This window comes from Zootoca vivipara, chromosome 5, assembly GCF_965207765.1.
Source record: "Zootoca vivipara chromosome 5, rZooViv2.hap1.1, whole genome shotgun sequence".
In the NCBI taxonomy this organism is placed as follows: Eukaryota; Metazoa; Chordata; class Lepidosauria; order Squamata; family Lacertidae; genus Zootoca; species Zootoca vivipara.
This window is the reverse complement of record NC_142588.1, coordinates 30,509,399-30,527,633: the sequence shown is the minus strand read 5'-3', so window position 1 is coordinate 30,527,633 and position 18,235 is coordinate 30,509,399. Positions and strand designations below refer to the sequence as shown.

The following is an 18,235-nucleotide window of genomic DNA, read 5'->3' as shown; positions in this document are numbered from 1 at the left end:
AGTTAGGGCAAGGAATGTCCCACCAGGAATGTCCACTTTCAGAAATCCTGAAGAGCCACTGGTCAGAATCAGTGTAAATTGATTTTGGACTACAAGGTAGGAAATGCAAGTGGCTTGCACCAGGCATGGGGAAATGACTAGGCATAAAAACAGATGAAGACGTCTGGTTAAATTATGGGTGAAACATCTATGAAGGTAATGTTTCATTGGCACTGGAATCCAGTCAATCTCTCTTATGCCACCCCTGCAACTTTATCCCAATGCTGGTGGCAATAGGAGGGGACCTCATACATTTATGGTGGGAGCTTACTGGACTTGGGCAAAGCATTTTTGATAGTTTCTAATGTTATTGATTAACTGTTGAACCTGCTCTGGCCCTTCTTTCACTAGATGCCAATCCAGACTCTCCATTTAGACATAAAGGATTAACTGCCATGCTGTTCACTACTGCATGTTTAGAGATTGCCGACCACAGAAAGACCCCAATGGTCTATCTTTCATGGGCTGGCAAGAGACAGTTTGAGATATGGTTCTTTCCGAGAATTTAACACAACACTGAATGGTTGTTGATCAAACTAAACATGATCATTTTGACATATCAATGATATAAAGCAAAGTGATTTTAATGTTAGACCTCCAACCACTCAGGCCGACTTATGAAAAGGCAGGCAAGGCCCGTTCCATTTTTTTCACCCCTGTCCAAAGGGGAATTGTTGCCTTCTGGCCTCGCCTGCCGCCATGCTCCAGTACTCCTCCAAGTGTTGCCAATTGGCTTTCCCCCATGCCATGGGGAACTGGTGCACAGGAACATCCCAGCTCTTGCCAAATACAGTGGGAGCCAAGGCACTCCTCCAATTGTTGCTGCTTGCTTGGCTTCTCCAACCTGATTTTTTAATTATTTTGACACAAAGATCTTGGGTAATTTCCAGATTAATCCAAGAGGAGCTTCTGAGAACATGCCCATCACTAACTCTTATCTTTAAATGACAATGAAATTAATGAAGGCTCAAAGCTTTTCAGATACCTCTCACAGAGCAGGTCTCGGATTATGTATCTGGAGTGGAGCAATGATGCTGAAGACTGCCGGGACTGGAAGTATGTGTCCCATGCAAACATAATCCTGGTTCCCTGCAAACCAGTCATTTTAAATTGTCTCAATAAAGCAAAGATCCTTCTCCCCTCTCTTATCCAATCTTGTGCAAATTCCATCATTGCCTTGTGTGCATTAGCCATTGTCCAGTGTATGTGCACCAAGGCTAACAATGGATAGGGCTTAGTAAGAATTGCCTCCATTTAGCCAGGAAATAAGGCCAGGGTTTGGTGTGGGCTTACAGTCCTTGATTCAGATGGAAATTCTGTTTAGCCTTAATCATTATTAGGATTGGTCCAAGCACAATGAGACACCATGGTTAAGGCTAAGAAAGGAAGGGAAGGGGGAATTTATGCAGAGGGGGGAGGACTGAGGAGGAGGGAAGGGTATTCTGGAAACTGGAGCCCATTTTATAAACCTCAGTTTTAGGGATCCAGTTCTTTGTCTGCACTGGGTCAAATTCTTGGAAATCACAGGCATTATCTGTTAAGATGGAATTAAGCCCATTGCTGCTTTGTTCTAGCATGTCTCTAAGTATTTCAATAGACTTTCATACAGCAAAGATTGAACCTAATTAAGTTTGCAATTGCTTTCTCCACTCCCATACGATTGAAGCAATCTGCAGAGACAAATGTGACATAGTACTATGCTTCTGCAAAAGAAACCCCACAAAACCCCCACATTTTTTCCTTTAAAAAACTATTCTTGACTATCCAGTCATAGGATATTACTGTGTAATTTGAAATCTCAAAACCTGCACTGGAAACACTTATTTGACCTGATTATTTTACTAACCCTGTAATTTTTTTTTTCCTGTAATCGGTCAACATGGTACTCTAATTTTGGTCAACTCTGTGAAATAAGGACCTTCTGAAGTTAAAAAACTCTTAACTTACAACACTGAATTTGCTTTATTGAAACTGTGGGGGAAAGACAATATTATCTGCCTGTTTTATGCTCTGATAACATTCTCATTGAAGCTAAAGCAATAAACTTTAATCCTTTACTTTTTCTAACTTCCAATTTCTGCTTTAACAAACAAAACTGATTGTGAAGAAGATGAGAGAGGGAAGTACTTTATCTTCATTAGCTTAAATCAGAATGCCCTTCAAGAAGAATGAGATGTAAAAGCATATAAATGTTAAGTTTCCTGCTTCTTAATTGGCATATTCAGCCTGTAAATATACATTCTAAACCAATTACTTCACTGTGGAAGTGCTGAACACAACTTTGCACTAAGGAGATAGATGTACAGTCATTGTGCACGATAAAGATTAATGGGCATTAGATCTTTATATAAATAATGTAGTAGAACACCATAAGACAGTTGTAGATGCCTGAATTATGTATTTTTCTGCTAACTTTTACAACTTAAAAGGCATTGTGAGGTGAAATCTGATGACCTCATCGTACACCCGCAATATATTTAGGAAAAAGCATCTATCTTTTCTGTATGACACAGTCAGTGAAGTCAATGGGAACTTTGTAAAATGGAATGTGGTTTTGGAACATGAACTGCTATGGCACCTCTGCTTTATCTCAGTTTATGGCAATAGGGAGTCAAAATTCACACAAGAATATGGGGAGTAATGTTAATTAATTTTATTACTTTACATGCTGTTTTTGTCACTCTTCTAATTAACCAAGTGTTTGAAATGGTGCCTTGAGATGACACCTAAAATGAAATGAAATAAAGCTTTCCAAAAAGTCTTCACAATTTATTTTTTAATGCATCAGTTTATATACACAAAGACTAGCACAGTCATCACATGCTGATAAAATGCCTCAGCAGATGAAATTGTCATGTTATATGGAAAGAAGTATAAGGATTGGAACAATCTGATTTGCCCGGGATGGAGTTTGAAAGGGCCAGAGGCACAACAGGAGAAGCCCAGTTCCACAACTTCTAAGCAAGGCAAAAGAAAGTTGGAGCAAGCTGGGAGGTCACACGTCTCCAGTGTCCAGAATTACTTTCCATCAGACCAGTCAATCAAATTATGGGTAATTCAATTTCAATGTATTGTAAGCATTTCCTAATCAACAATTCTGTCAAAGAACAACATGTGCTCTGAGGGATGAGGGTGGAGAAGCCTAGATACAGTTATCAATACTTCCTTCGTATGTTTGGGAGAGTCTTATTGATGTTGTTGTTGTTGTTGTTGTTGTTGTTGTTGTTTAGTTGATTAGTCGTGTCCAACTCTTTGTGACCCCATGGACCAGAGCACACCAGGCACTCCTGTCTTCCACTGCCTCCTGCATTTTGGTCAGACTTATGTTGGTAGCTTCGAGAACACTGTCCAACCATCTCGTCCTCTGTCATTCCCTTCTCCTTGTGCCCTCCATCTTTCCCAACATGAGGGTCTTTTCCAGGGAGTCTTCTCTTCTCATGATGTGGCCAAAGTATTGGAGGCTCAGCTTCGGGATCTGTCCTTCCATTGAGCACTCAGGGCTGATTTCCTTAAGAATGGATAGGTTTGATCTTCTCACAGTCCATGGGACTCTCAAGAGTCTCCTCCAGCACCATAATTCAAAAGCATCAATTCTTTGGCGATCAGCCTTTATGGTCTAGGTCCATACATCACTACAGGGAAAACCATAGCTTTAACTATACGCCCTTGTCGGCAAGGTGATGTCTCTGCTTTTTAACATGCTGTCTAGGTTAATCATTGCTTTTCTCCCAAGAACCAGGTGTCTTTTAATTTCGTGACTGCTGTCACCATCTGCAGTGATCATGAAACCCAAGAAAGTAAAATCTCTCACTGTCTCCATTTCTTCCCCTTCTATTTGTCAGGAGGTGATGTGACCAGTGGCCATGATCTTAGGTTTTTTGATGTTGAGCTTCAGACCATATTTTGCGCTCTACTCTTTCACCCTAATTAAAAGGTTCTTTAATTCCTCCTCACTTTCTGCCATTAAGGTTGTGTCATCAGCATATCTGAGGTTGTTGATATTTCTTCCGGCAATCTTAATTTCGGTTTGGGATTCATCCAGTCCAGCCTTTCATATGATGAATTCTGCATATAAGTTAAATAAGCAGGGAGACAATATACAACCTTGTCGTACTCCTTTCCCAATTTTGAACCAGTCAGTTATTCCATATCTAGTTCTAAGTGTAGCTTCTTGTCCTACATAGAGATTTCTCAGGAGACAGATGAGGTGATTTATTAGGAGACAGATGAGGTGGGAGAGTCTTGTTCAGCCAAATTAGATGACCCTCTGAATGACCTTTGAAATCCTATGTGAGTTTGTTTATAATCCCAAAATTTCTCACTTCATTATTTTTAATGGTTCATGCAACAGAAAGCTTTGTACCCAGCTTGTGCACACTCCTCATGGGCTTTAATACCTGGCATAGTTTGCCACTTCCTGTTCTAGATTACTGCAGAAGAGAGGATACATAATTTATCAAAATTATATCACCATTTAAGATATAAAATCAAAACCAGCAATATCCAGCAAGCTTTCACTTCCCTTGCATTTCCCCCCATTCAGATTGAAAACAAAGAGAAAGTAGGTCAGTCTTTATAACTATTCATATAATGAATTTATATGTAATGGAATCTTCAAAGCATTTCATATTTCAGAATGTCTAAATTGGGCAAACTTTACTCACACAATGATAATAAAATATCATCATAAAATAATGATATGAATACTCTTACACCCAGTAGGACAATCACTGTCTCAGTTGTGCTTACCCAAACAGTATTCCTAATTGTTTGAACTCACTAAGACTGTCCCTGTTGTCACTTCATACCTACTGAAGATCTTCCTCTCTCAACAAGCTTTTTAATCTGCATGTGTATTGGAATTATTATTGTGAGGGACAGGGGATATCGCGAAGTCCCTCCCCTCCTGAGTTCAAGCCCATCCCCGAGCACAGGGGAAAGCAGAGAGAGTTCCGATTCCAGTGGGGAAGCAGGAAGTCGTGTCCGAGGCTCAGGCAAGGTAGAGGAGCCAGGGTACCAGGTGGGACAGGAAGGGGCAAATAAGGGGGGGAGACCCATCCCCCCAACTCCGGAATTACGCAGAAAGAGGAGGGGAAAGAGGATGGGTCTGCCAAAGCTTTTGTGTTGGAGAAAGACGCGCCAAAAGCCATTCGGAGGTTCTGAACCCGACTGAACACCTAGCTCCGTGTATATAGCAATGACTTCAGCACTGTAAATACGCAGCACCAATAAAAGAATAAAATGCAGAGCTGTGTAGAGTCGTTACTCTGAAGTAGCCCGCTCCGGCCACTGTGACAATTATTATTATTATTTTGAAGAAAATACGTTTTTCTTGTTTCATCACTTATTGTTTGCTGCCCTAGACTCCTCTACCTACCTACCTACCTACCTACCTACCTACCTACCTACAGTATCTATCTATCTATCTATCTATCTATCTATCTATCTATCTATCTATCTATCTATCTCATCAACAAGAACTAGGTAAATACTGCCCCCGCAAGGAGATTAGAACATGAAAACATTAAAAAGGATCAGATCAAAGGTTCATTTAATCCAGTGTTCTGCCCACAGAATAACCAACAAGATGCCTACTGGAAGCACATGAGCAGATCAGCTCCTGCCAACTGCACAATACTGCATCTAAGAGAGTTATTGTGGCTTTCCCAGTGACAGAATTGAGGACAGTTCAACTCAAGCTGAGCCAACAGTGACTACCTTTTTTTAATAAGAACTCTTCTAGGAGGCTATTGTTACTTATTTTCATAGCTTTCTAAAAATTTCGGTAAGGAAGGACCCCTGCAGATGAGAAAAACAAATCCAGCTTCTCAATTATTGTCCTTGTACCCTTTTCCAGACCTGCTAGATGAAAAGTTTTGCTGTATCTAAGACCTTGCCCTTGCTTCATAAATATGGCTCCACTAACCTCAGTTATAAGTTTCCCTGGGGTTGTTGCAAAGACAGCCTGAACATCAATGGCAATGTAGGTTGATTCAGCCAAGTTAAATTTCTGCATGCCTTGAAGCAAGGTGGGGTCTACAAGGAGGCCATCTCTACACCCCAAGCTATACTCTGCACCACTTGCCATGGATCTGTGGAACAACTACCGGTAAGCTGTAGTAAGAGATGCCCATTACAGTCTTCTTTAAAAAGCAGATATAATGCAGATGACATTTGTTTCAAAGTTAAATTCTGAAATGCAATTTGAATGATTTCTCATCTGCCTCAGATTTGCACAGAAGGAACTTCTAAAAGATAAGGACACATCATCATCATTCTGAAAATGACTCTGCCGTCTAAAATCACATTAGTGTTGTTCATTCTGCTTTGCAGAAATGAGCACATAACTCACTTGCAGTGGTTGAATCTTTACAGAGGAAACACCATAAAATTTTTGATATCCTCTAGGGCAAATGTCTGCATGGGAAAGATAGTGAAGAATTATAGGATACATGAACCTTGAGCAACCTCCTCCTTGATGATATGTAATTACCTGCCAGCCACTAAGGCAGTAAGTAGTAACTATAAAAAATTCATTGTTCCATTGGACTCAGTGGACACAACCCATTTGAGAGCTTTACAAAACCTTAAAGAGCAATTTCTCTTTAAATAGCAAATGTTTTAGAGCTAGGAAAAAACTGATGCATTTAACTAATAAATCAAAATCATTACAGGGAAATGAAATTTCCATCCAATCAATATCCTAAATCACATCTTTGATAAGCACTACATGTATAGATGTTTGCTGTTATTAGATACTGCCTTACTATGTCTGCATAAATATACAAAACTATTTGTCAGCCAATAAATAGCAATGTTTTGTCACTGATAAATTTTGCAATCAAGAGGGAAGTATCATTAAAGTAATATATGAAGACAAGTGAAAATGTTCTTGTAAAGTTTAGACTAGAGAAAAAATGGGTGGGACACAAAGGGGAATGAAAGATAACAGAATCTTATGTTCACAACTTTCTAAGAAAGAATATGTAGAATCATGCATCTCTCCTCCACAAACAACAACATTTAAGATAACGTATTTGTATATTATTGCAAAATCATAAAAAGGGCTTTGCTGGATCAAACCATATGCTCATCTAGTCTAGCATCCTGTTCTCACAGAGGCCAGCCCCATGTCTGCAACCAGAACATGAAGGCCACAGTAAAATCCCCACTTGTGATTCACAGCAAATGTTCTTCAGAGGCACAGTACTTCTGGCATTGGAGATTGAACAGTAGGTACAGATAGTCTTATTCTCCATGAAATTATTTCTGGACATGAGAAAATAGAATAAACTTCACCAGGGTGGTGGGGAGTGCTTTTTGTTGTTGTTCATTTAGAAGGGAGAAGTGGAGTTCAGGGATTTCCATTTTTAAAAAATGATATAAGTTGTGTGTCTTTGTTTCTCAATTCGATCCTTTTAAAGGTTTTTGTATGTATTGTGGTATTTTATTCATTGTGATTTGCACTGTGACTTGCAGTTATCTTTATGGATCATAGTTTAGTAATTATTTATTGTAATTGTGAAGAGTGAATTTGTTTAATTATTATTTGAGTGTTAATTGTATTGTACTCTTATATTCTAATAGATCACTAAACACAGTATTACTTTATTTGATATGTCATTCCATTTTGAAGTTCTTGGATCAGATTATGATATGGTGTGTGTTCTTTGTTGTATATTTTGTTGCTGTAAACTGCCTTGTGTATAGTATTATAGAAAGGCAGTATACAAATTAAAAGTGAAATGAAATGGAAAAGTTGTGTACAATCTAAATGGAATCCCACTCAGTAATCAGGTGGTTGCATTTGGGGCCAATCCCAGTTGGTGATTTGAACCAACCATACTGGGAAAGAGGCACTCTTGGCCATCAAGGCCATATCATAGCTGCCAAGTTATCCCTTTTTTAAGGGATTTTCCCTTATGCTGAATAGGCTTCCTCGCGAGAAAAGGGAAAACTTGGCAGCTATGGGCCATATAAATATTATTATTTTTTGCATTTGTGACATGTGTCATTGCATTAGTTCACTTTGGAAATAACATGCAGCCTTACAACTAAGGCATTGAAAAATGACAATTAAAATTACCCTTAGTTCACGCCCATTTTTCAATGTTGGTGCAGTTGTCAATATAAGAAGATAACTTGGTGAGCTTGTGAATAAGCCTTAGGTCCATTTCTGTCGAAGAGGCCCAAAAGCTGCTTACTCCTCTGAAGGCACAGTTCCTGGAATGATAAAACACTGTATTATTCGTAGAGAAACTGGTTGATGGAATAAGTAATGGAACAATAACACAAAGTGTTGTCTGAAAAAGTAGTGAGCTTGCCCTACATGAAGTTCACTATTCCAACAACAGAAGACCTTTGGGCAACAAATTGCAAGCTACCCGGTATACAAACTAAAAATTTCAAGAACATCGTTTAAGGGACTTTAAAAGATAGTTGATAAGTACATGGATTGGGTACAACTGCAAATTGAAGGGGAAATAAGTTTGGTGACAGCTGAAGAACATACAGATACAGATAGCAACAAATAATATCACTACAGAGAACTACTGTAAATGGAAAATAAAAAAAGATACATCTAAAGTCCAGAGGGATTTCCCACTCTCTCATTCTAGCTGTCCTCTTGATTCAAGAAAAAAACATGTGCTTCTCCTGTAAGCATGCAATCACTGGCACATGTGGACGCACGGAGGAACAGAATATTATCACGGAATCATAAAACTGTAGAGTTGCAGGAACCCTGAGGGCCATATAGTTCAACCTCTTGCAATGCAGAAATCTCATGAACAGTGCTATTTTTATAGAAAAAAGAGGTGCCGGAACTCGCCATGAATGCCTCCCTTGTTCTCTTATAATGGTGATGGCGCCCACTGAAAGGTGCCAGAACTGAGTTAGGGAGAGTTATGGCTGAAAAAAAAGCCCTGCTTGTGAAAAACATGGATTGAAAGAAAAATATGCTATATGGTTTCTTAAAAAATAGTTATTGGAAAAATGCAGATATAAAAAAAATCTGAGAACATAAGAAGACTTTGCTGGATCAAGCTAATGGCGCACGTGGTCCAGCATCCTGTTCTCTCTGTGGTCAACCATATTTTTGTGGGAACTCCACAAGGAGGACCTGTGGTTATGAGTAACTGGTATTCAGAAGCATTACTGCCTCTGACTATGGAGGCAGAGAATAGCTATGCTTGGATTAAAGAAAAATATTGTTTTGAGGAAAGGTGGGGGTAATTTTTTACACTAGCATTGATTTATTCCTTCCTTCTCCCTCTCTCATACACACATTTCAGAGCATCTTTCACTGAAACATTTAATTGAAGTTAAAAACTGCACACTTTTAATACTAGACTATTCCACACTAAAGGTTTTCACATGTATGCTCATTCAGTGACTACAGCATTAAATGATGACTCATATATACCATCAGAAAATACAGAATGAGTGTTCCTGGTGCAGTTTTCTTTGGTCTCTTCACACAAGCAGCTCACCAACCTGAGTTTGCTGGCCATCACAGTGTTGTTCCTGCTCCAAAGGCAGGAAAGCAGTCACAAGCCAGTCCTATATGTTTTCCTATATTTTGCTGGGCCTCGAGTCCCAGGCTGAGTCAGATGGTTGGTTGTCTTTTGGAATCTAAACAAAAAAACACTTTTCTCTTCCGCTAACATTTGGAAAGGTCTCTTTTAGAAACCTTCCCTCGCATTTTGTAGAGAAATGTCCCCACTCCAAATCTTTACAAAATTATATGGCATTCTCAACATACAGGAAATGTGCAAAGATGTTGACGATCACAGCTAAATATAATGATTCCTCTTGCAGTGCTAGCATGTCACCAAAAGGATGTGATGCCCAGCTGGGAAACTAAATTATATGGACATTTGGCTTGTAATTACAATGTTAATTGATGTGACAATAAAAATGTATATTTATTAATGTCTTTATGGTCCAGTACAACTCCTGTATCATCTCTATTAATTTGGGTCCCAGAACTACTACCTTCCAAGTCCAACAGTAGCCCACCAGACCCATTTTACTTCCATTTATAACATAACCACCTCTCCAGTACAGAAGGTAAACCATATGCTGGGAAATGATAAGGAAAAAACAACCCATTCATACAAGTTTCCCCCCTTCCCCTTAAGATGTAATCTTCTTTCATTAACATTTTAGTTAGGTCTTGCTAAACACTGTTTGAAAACAACAAATGCTGCTTTGGGGCTTATATAGTTCTGGCAGTTATTTGCATCAGCATTGTTTAATCAATGCTAATGAGTATCTTATATCTAAAAGTATTCATACTTAAACATAAAGGCATCATCACCAACAACTGGATGCAATTAAGACCATTAATGGGGTTATTATTTAACAATGTTAATGATGTAGATTATCATGATTTAGGATAAGATGTTGGTAATAATGTGCAATTAGGAGATAACTTATCCATTTTAAACATAATACCCTGTGGTTATAATTGGCAAGAACAAAAGTAGGTGCTACAAACTTTATTTTGAAATACCTATGCAGATGCAGTGCTCCCTCTATATAAAGTATTCTATAAATGGATGTCCTAACATAGAAGGTTTTAAGGTTGCCAGCTGGTGCAGCTGCACCATGACAATGCTGTAGAACAGTGATGGCGAACCTATGACACGTGTGTCAGACGTGACACGCAGAGCCCTCACTGCTGGCACGCGCCCCATCGGCCCATTCGCGCTGTTGTTGTTGTCCCCCCCTCCCATTTGTTCTCCCGCTCCTCCTCACGCTACAGCTTGTCTCCGCTGTTAAAACACGGATCCTTTTTTGTTGTTGTTGTTGCTGGTAGCCAGAGATTGGTTTTTAACCCTTTCTGTGCTGTTTTTCTGGCGCTTTGGCAGATGATGATTGGGTGAAACAGCGTTCGTTTTTTAACCCGTTCCGTGCTGGTTTTTTTGGCGCTTTGGCAGACTATGTCGGTGCTGCGTGTTAGTTCCAGTGAAGGTATTATTCGTCATTTATTTCTGTTCTCCCCCCCCCAAAAAAAGCGCAGCAGCTTTGGGGCATCCCCCCCCAAAAAAACAAAGCAACTTTTGCACCCCCCAAAAAAACCTCCAAAACTTTGGTCAGCAGCTCCCCCCAAAAAGCTCAACAACTCTGGGCACTTTGTGATGAATAAGGGTTTTTTGGTTTGGTTTGGTTAAATAATTAGTTTTTGGTTTATTAAATACAGTTATAAATTACAATTATACATTTTTGTTATTTAAACTATAAATATCGCGAATTTATGGTTTTTTTCTCGAAGTGACACACCACCCGAGTTATGCTCGGTTTTGTGGCGAATTTTGACACACCAAGCTCAAAAGGTTGCCCATCACTGCTGTAGAATGTAGCGAGAGAGACGTAGGAGTGTGTGCCAAATTTTAGCACCACTGAAATTTGAGAGCTCAAAGTCCACCACAGGTCCTATAGAAGGGACCCTGAGGATTGTCTGGTCCAACCCCCTACAGTGCAGGAATATGCAGCAGTCCCATACAGAGATCAAACCTGCAACCCTTGATGTTATCAGTGCCATGCTCTAACCAACTGAGCTTTTGATATGATAAACTCTAAAGACTTATCAGAAACAAAGGTACAAGTGGATGGAACCAAATGAGACCGCCTCCTCTCATTTCTAGTTAAACCGGGCACTACTCTTCCCTCTTCTGGGCTCACATATGTCCCTCACATATGCAAAATAAGAGCCAAATAGAGTTCTCTTCGCTCTCATAGAAATAGGACTCCATCTTCCTCCTCCTCTAAAAAAATAAAAAATGGAACCTGTGGCTAAACCAAGAAAACATCAACAGAACACCTCATTTTATCCCATGCCTGCTCACATCCTGCAATAGCCAGGATCATTAATCATCCATGAAGGGGATGGTACAAAACTCTGTTAGTCTCCCTTAGCATGCCTTTAATGTGATTATCTATATGTCCCTGAGACGCGCAGGTAGCTGTTGTTCTCTCTCACAGGCAGGCGGCAGGCTTAAGTGAACTGGGTATTTCTTCACAAGCCTTTAGGAATGCCTCTGTAAGTGTCTGAATATGCCAGTCCTGACAAGTTGGACTTGCCACAGCTATCTTTAGAAATTCAGAGAATGAGTTATTCCATAAGGATTCCACATTGTCTCTTCAACTTCTGTCAAAAAAGTTATTAGCGTCTAGAATGAAATACACAAATGGTCAGATGGTATTTTCAACTTTCATTTCTACAGAAAGAAGCGATGTCTTAAAGCAAATTTTCTCAAAGCAACATACCAAGTATGTATTGGGCAAAGTGGATCCCAGTTAACAGGATCTCAGAGGAACTGTGCAAGAACAAAACTCTACTGATGAATTTCAAATTATCATACAAGTATGATAAGGTATACTGGTGAATGAGAGAGAGAGAGAGAGAGAGAGAGAGAGAGAGAGAGAGAGAGATTTGAACTAGATTATGTAAATCCAATATTTTCCTTAGTCAGGACACAGCTTGATAATTACTGAGCCCAGTTACAATCCAAACCAAATTCCTTAAATGGAATTCCCTTCCAAAAGAGGTGCAGCTGGTCTCGTCAGTTCTGGCCTTCTTCTATTCCAAATGTCTTATAGTTAAAATGAATTTCTTGCTGGCTTTGCAGTTTGTGGGCTTCAAGGTGTTTATTTATTTATTTTTCCGATGTCTTTTGTGTCGGGCAATTAATGTTACAAAATATTTATTAATTTCAGATATTTCTTTGTTTCTGCTTTCTGAAGTTGATGTTTTGAAGCATGTCACTCATTCAAAATGGAGATGTGATCTTGCACCTGCAGCTCCCTGTGAATTTCCAACCATCATGAGCTCCCAAGCGCCCTTACATATCAGTTGCTGCTTTTCTGGTGACAGCATGGAAGGGAGATGTCTTTCTCCTCTAGTTACTAGACTATAGCTGCACTACTGGGCCAAGTGCCAGAAAACCTGAGAAAGATGGGAAGGAGGCACTTCTAACAATTTATCAGTGAGTTAAGTGTGTGCATGAGAGAAAAGGAAGAATTCTTTAACTTGGAGCCAAATTTAATCTGGAGAAGAATTTTGGTGCCTTTAATGTTTGCCTCCTTTTTAAAGCTTAACATTATGAATTATTGGGGTTTGGGTTCTAAGCCAAGTAATTGCAAAATTCAGTGACATCTCTAATAATCACTTAATGATGCTTAAATGGATAACTTATGAAAATGACAAACTGCTAGGGAGCCAGAAATGAATAAAATGTCTGTGATGAGAACAAAGAATGACAAAGATGGTGGCCCTTAATGTATTTTATTGCATTAATGTATCTTTACACTGTTCCTAGATTTTCTTGCAATCCTTTCTTCTTCAGTTGAGTCACTCTGCTTTTATGAATTCTCAAGTTGCAAACAGGGCAATATAAGGGGGGAAATTATACTTGGTGCAACAGAGGAGTTGGGAGTCTCTTTACGATTTCCACTCTCCTTTTCTCTCTTTTGCACAGGATCCAGGATTAGATTACAAAACCAATGAAATCGGATAAGTGATAATGGAGGACAGGGAGGCAAGATGGACAGGAATAATTGTGTTAAATTTTGTTCTCTCGCCTTTCTTCAGTGATTCAAATATTTCAGTGTGCTTGCCCGAGGAAGCTGATGTTGAAGCTACCAGTCACATATACTTGTGCAGATCCATTTGCTCTGTTTTAACCTCACTTTATGAGGTTTTTCATTACTCCTCTGTTCCCACTAGCATAAACCAACTTTTGTCTGTGCAGAAAAGGTAAGACTTGCACTGGCCTCCAGTTAGCTAAGCTAAGGTCAAGATGCTGGTACTGGTTCCTGAAACCTTATACAGCTTGGGTCAGGACGCCTAAAAAATTGTCTTACTTCTTACATACCCAACTGGTCATTGTGCTCTGCCCTCTAAACAACATTCTCTTAATAATAAAAAGAGGTAGATTTAACAGTTCTGTGTATTTATGAGATGCCTTATACAAAGGTAAGGAGAATAAATCCCATTCAGAAGGGGAAAGTGAGTGTAAATATGATACCCTGCCAGGCAACACCAGGAAAGCGAAGTGCAGGGTGAAAAGGAACAGGTAATAAGAAACTACACTTTTCCTGGTTTCCAATTTCAGTTTCATTCATATTACAGACATATTTAATTAAATCTTAACATAAGAGAAGACAGCCTGTGGCCGATAATACTGTTGAAAGTTTAACCATCTTATTACTGTAGGTGTATCATTGTGGTTTTGCCTGTGGCACACAATTGGATCTAGAGATCAGGAGATCTGTAGATCGCTTAACAGTTGTGGCTACTTAATGAAAGGCAATTGCCTGCCAAGGGAACATATTAGATTGGTGCTCTACAATGTTTCTTTGTCTGTTTTGTTGGGAGAGTCAAACAGTCCAAAAACAGAAAGGTTAAAGGCTACACAAAATGTACTTTGAGAGTTCAGTACCTTCTTCCTGTCTGCATATCTGTAAACAAAGCAAATATTAAGTAAGATGTGGAGTTTCCTTTTGGTAGCTGTTTGTTTCCTCTGCTAGCCCTTACAGACCTAGGCATTTACACATTTACAGGCTTCCTTAAAGGTATCCAACCAAGTGTACAATGTGAAGCTGTCTAGAATGGCTGCCTGTAGAGTTCTGAAGTGCTCTGATTGTTGTTGCTTTGGTTAAAGCAGAAAAATGGGATTTTTAAAAAGCCAATTGAAGCTTTTAACTTTTTTAAAAAAGTAATCCATTGCTTAACAAAGAATCATCCATATTTCTTCAATGCTCTGCAGGTGAGATTTTGAACAGCCTCAATTGCAAAGTCTTTGGACCTAGAGCACAGGAAAACACACATATAGCTCAACCTTACATTTTCAAATATATAAGGCACAGAAGAGCATAGAAGCAAAGTAACGCAAGGCTTTATGGAGGTCCCTGTCTTAGGTGTGTGTTACTGACATCATGCTTCAACATTAGAGACGGCAGACCCCCAAATCACCCCAGTTTGCCTCTTTATCCAATTCACACACAGAGCCAATTCAAACCCCTAGTAACTGCTGAAAACGTTAACAAATCTGATTTTGGTTGAAATAAGGATAAGCTCAATGACACCCATGTGCAGGAAATGCAGCAATATTGCCAATCACCTGAACTTTCTTAAAATAGGTCATGGGCTGACATAGGGTGGGGGGAGCCACAGGGTGGGGGGAGGGGGGACAGGATACCTCATGGGTCGATACAGGATGGGAGTAATCACAGGGATGAGACACAACAAAGGAAGGGAGTGAGGGGGTCCCGGTTTCCGCCGGCAGGAATGGCGGACCTGTTTTCCATCCCTCTGACCTTCGTAAGGAATTTGGCGGTTGCTAGGGGAGTAAATGGCAACCCCCTACCCTCTCCGGGGGTTACGGAGAGGGGCCGCTGGCCCGCGATGCCCCCAGACCCACTCCGACTGTTTATGGAGTGGGGGGAGCTTGGGCTGAAAAGCACTTACGAGGGCCAGGACTCCCGGACGCTAATCTGCATGGCGGGGATTTCCATGGTTAAAGAAGATAATTAGGCTTAAATCTATGGACATACTTCAGAAGGAGGGGAAGAAGCGCTGTTTACTGCTGAGAAATCTATGCTGCTGAGGGAGAGGAGTTAAAGGCTGTATATCATCTGGAAGAAGGATTGATGGGGACGGAGCGATAAGGGAATGGAGTTTTATTTTTCTTCATATGAGTTACTTCGTACCTTCCCAGACGCGATGTCCTGGCTTGTTTGGAGTGAAAGAGAAGCAAAAGACTGTGTGAGTTGAACTTTATAAACTGTTGTTACTGAGCATACTTTTTAAAGATGTGGAGTTGCCGATGAGAAAATCCCCCCCCCCTAGTCGGACGGAAGGAGTCCTGGACGCGTTCGGAGGATTTATGAGCTGTGACGCACTTTGAATTGGAGCAGCGACCTGAAGCTAAGTTCAGCTATAGGGCAAGGAGATCCATTAATTTACCAAGAGTTTATGGTTTGATGTTTGGGTCTTCTGCCTGGAAAAGCTGTAAATTTTATAAAGATCGTTAATCTTCATGGCTATGAGAGAAAACGAAAGTGATTTGAGCTTTTTAAGATGGCGCTGCTTCGACGCAACAGGGAGCTCCAGACTAAGAAGATTTATGGGGAGGCTGGACTGATTAACCCACACAGGAGAAAGAACATTTGTGAAACCTCATTTGATATTTATCTCAGCAGCTGGGAAACAATCGGTTGAAAGTGGAAAACATCTATGTGACTGTAAGGGGAAGATCTGGATTATTATGAACTTGGAGGACGATTTGAACTTTAGAAAAAAGACGGCAGTGGACGGTTGCGAGGAATCCCCAATTTCTTGAAGCATGGGAACCCAAATAAAAAATTCTTTAGACGATTTGGCATAACATTTGGTTTGATTGATATATATATGTGTATAATTTGAAATAATGAATGTGATATAATTGGTTTTAATTGGAAAATTAATAAAATATATTTTAAAAAAAAGGAAGGGAGTGAGGAAAAAACACATAGTCCAGGGGGGAATGGACACATCCTCCCCCTTTCCTGGGAAACAAGGACCCTGAGTCAGGCACAGCAAACCATCATAAGAAAACGAAAATAATTAAAACAACAAATCCAAGGACAAAGTTCATACATCCAGAAAAGCATATTGCATCAAAACACTAACCAAAAACAAGTTATGCAACCATTACCATTCAAACCACAAATGACATCAATACAACCCCCCCCCCCCAAAAAAAACCACAGCAACGCATGGGTCAGCTAGTCACTAATAAAAGTCTTGAAATAAAAATTTTGCATCATCCATTTGTATTACTAAGGAACATAAATATATTAAAGTTTTGGGGGATATATATTGTTTTATCAGTTCTTGGCAATTGCTGAACTCCATCCACTTAACCCCCTACACCCCTTCCCCCAAAATAAAAATAAAAATCAGAGGGTTTAAACAATGTGGGATGTAGTGCACAGGGCTGCAGTGGAACAGGAGGATCTGCAGAACATTGGACCAGAGCACCCTGTGCAAGTGACCTTTCAGGGACACAGAATGATGAAGTACAGTACTTAAACTACTCAAACAAGTCAGTGTCACACCTACACTGTACCCTTAAAACTGTACTGGTTGCAGGAGTGTATTAAGATAAGACCATGCTTCTCAAATTTCATGCTAATTAATAATGAATGCTGGCTGAGAATCAAGACGGAGAAAATACCCCCGACTTCACTGTCAAATTAAATGCTGCTGTTAGTTGCAACAGCTGGGAGATGCAGTCTGCTCAATTCATAATTATAAGACTCTGACAAAATACTTTGTATCTGAAACCATGTCTCCAAGGAAATAGCACAAAGAGTGTAACGAACAAGAACTTTACATAATGATAACAGAAGCCTGGAGCTATATATGCCCCCATGTACGGGATCACCTGTCAATATCAGGCTGGAATTCTATCAAAAGCCATGCAATTCTATTAGCGCTTCCATTGATGGTGGTCTCTGTGGATGATGCACTTGTTTTTCCACTTCTCTTTGGATGATTGACTTTGCACCAAGATTCCACTGAGGAAAAAATTGTTATGATTTATTTATTGCAGACACGTAAACGTGGAAAGAACTGTCAATTGAATATGAAATATAAGAGCCAAGTCACAAGATGTTATCCTCCAAGCTGTCTCTCACCTTAATAAGGATGTGCCATAAGTCAGAGTATACAAATTAAATGTTTCTATTATACAAGTTGCAAGTAATTACTATTCAACTAAGCAGTAGAAAAATAAACACTAAATATTTGCAAATGAGTTTCTGGCTTCGGAAGAGTACCTCGATTTACAGCTATACACATTATCAACAGAAAGCACCACAAAATGCCCCAAAGCTTTCCTAAAACTGTTGTGGTATATTATTTATACAACAGTGCAAAGTCAATTAAATAGGATGGATTGTTTTTGCTAGTGGTAACCAGGAATAATACCTGATTCAGTATTATATTTATTTATCTGAAGGAGGATTTTACTTACTGATTCTGCTAGCACGGCTTTTGGCGCTATTAACAAAACTCCCATTCTCCAGAGAAAGCCATATCAAGCAGGCTATGCATGCAACCCTTCATATATACCGTAGAACAATGGTCCTCAACCTTGGGCCTCCAGATGTTTTGAGACTACAATTCCCATCATCCCTGACCACT

General features: G+C 39.7%; 1 protein-coding gene across 2 annotated transcripts in view; it reads right to left on the bottom strand.

Moving 5' to 3' along the window:
• The window catches only part of PCDH15 (protocadherin related 15), a 620,078-nt gene that overhangs the window by 433,412 nt on the left and 168,431 nt on the right, over positions 1–18,235 (bottom strand). For both annotated transcript variants that reach the window (XM_035137532.3, XM_035137542.3), the window contains exon 3: positions 8,126–8,262. The gene's annotated coding sequence lies outside the window, so the exon portion shown is untranslated. The remainder of the gene's footprint in view (positions 1–8,125; positions 8,263–18,235) is intronic.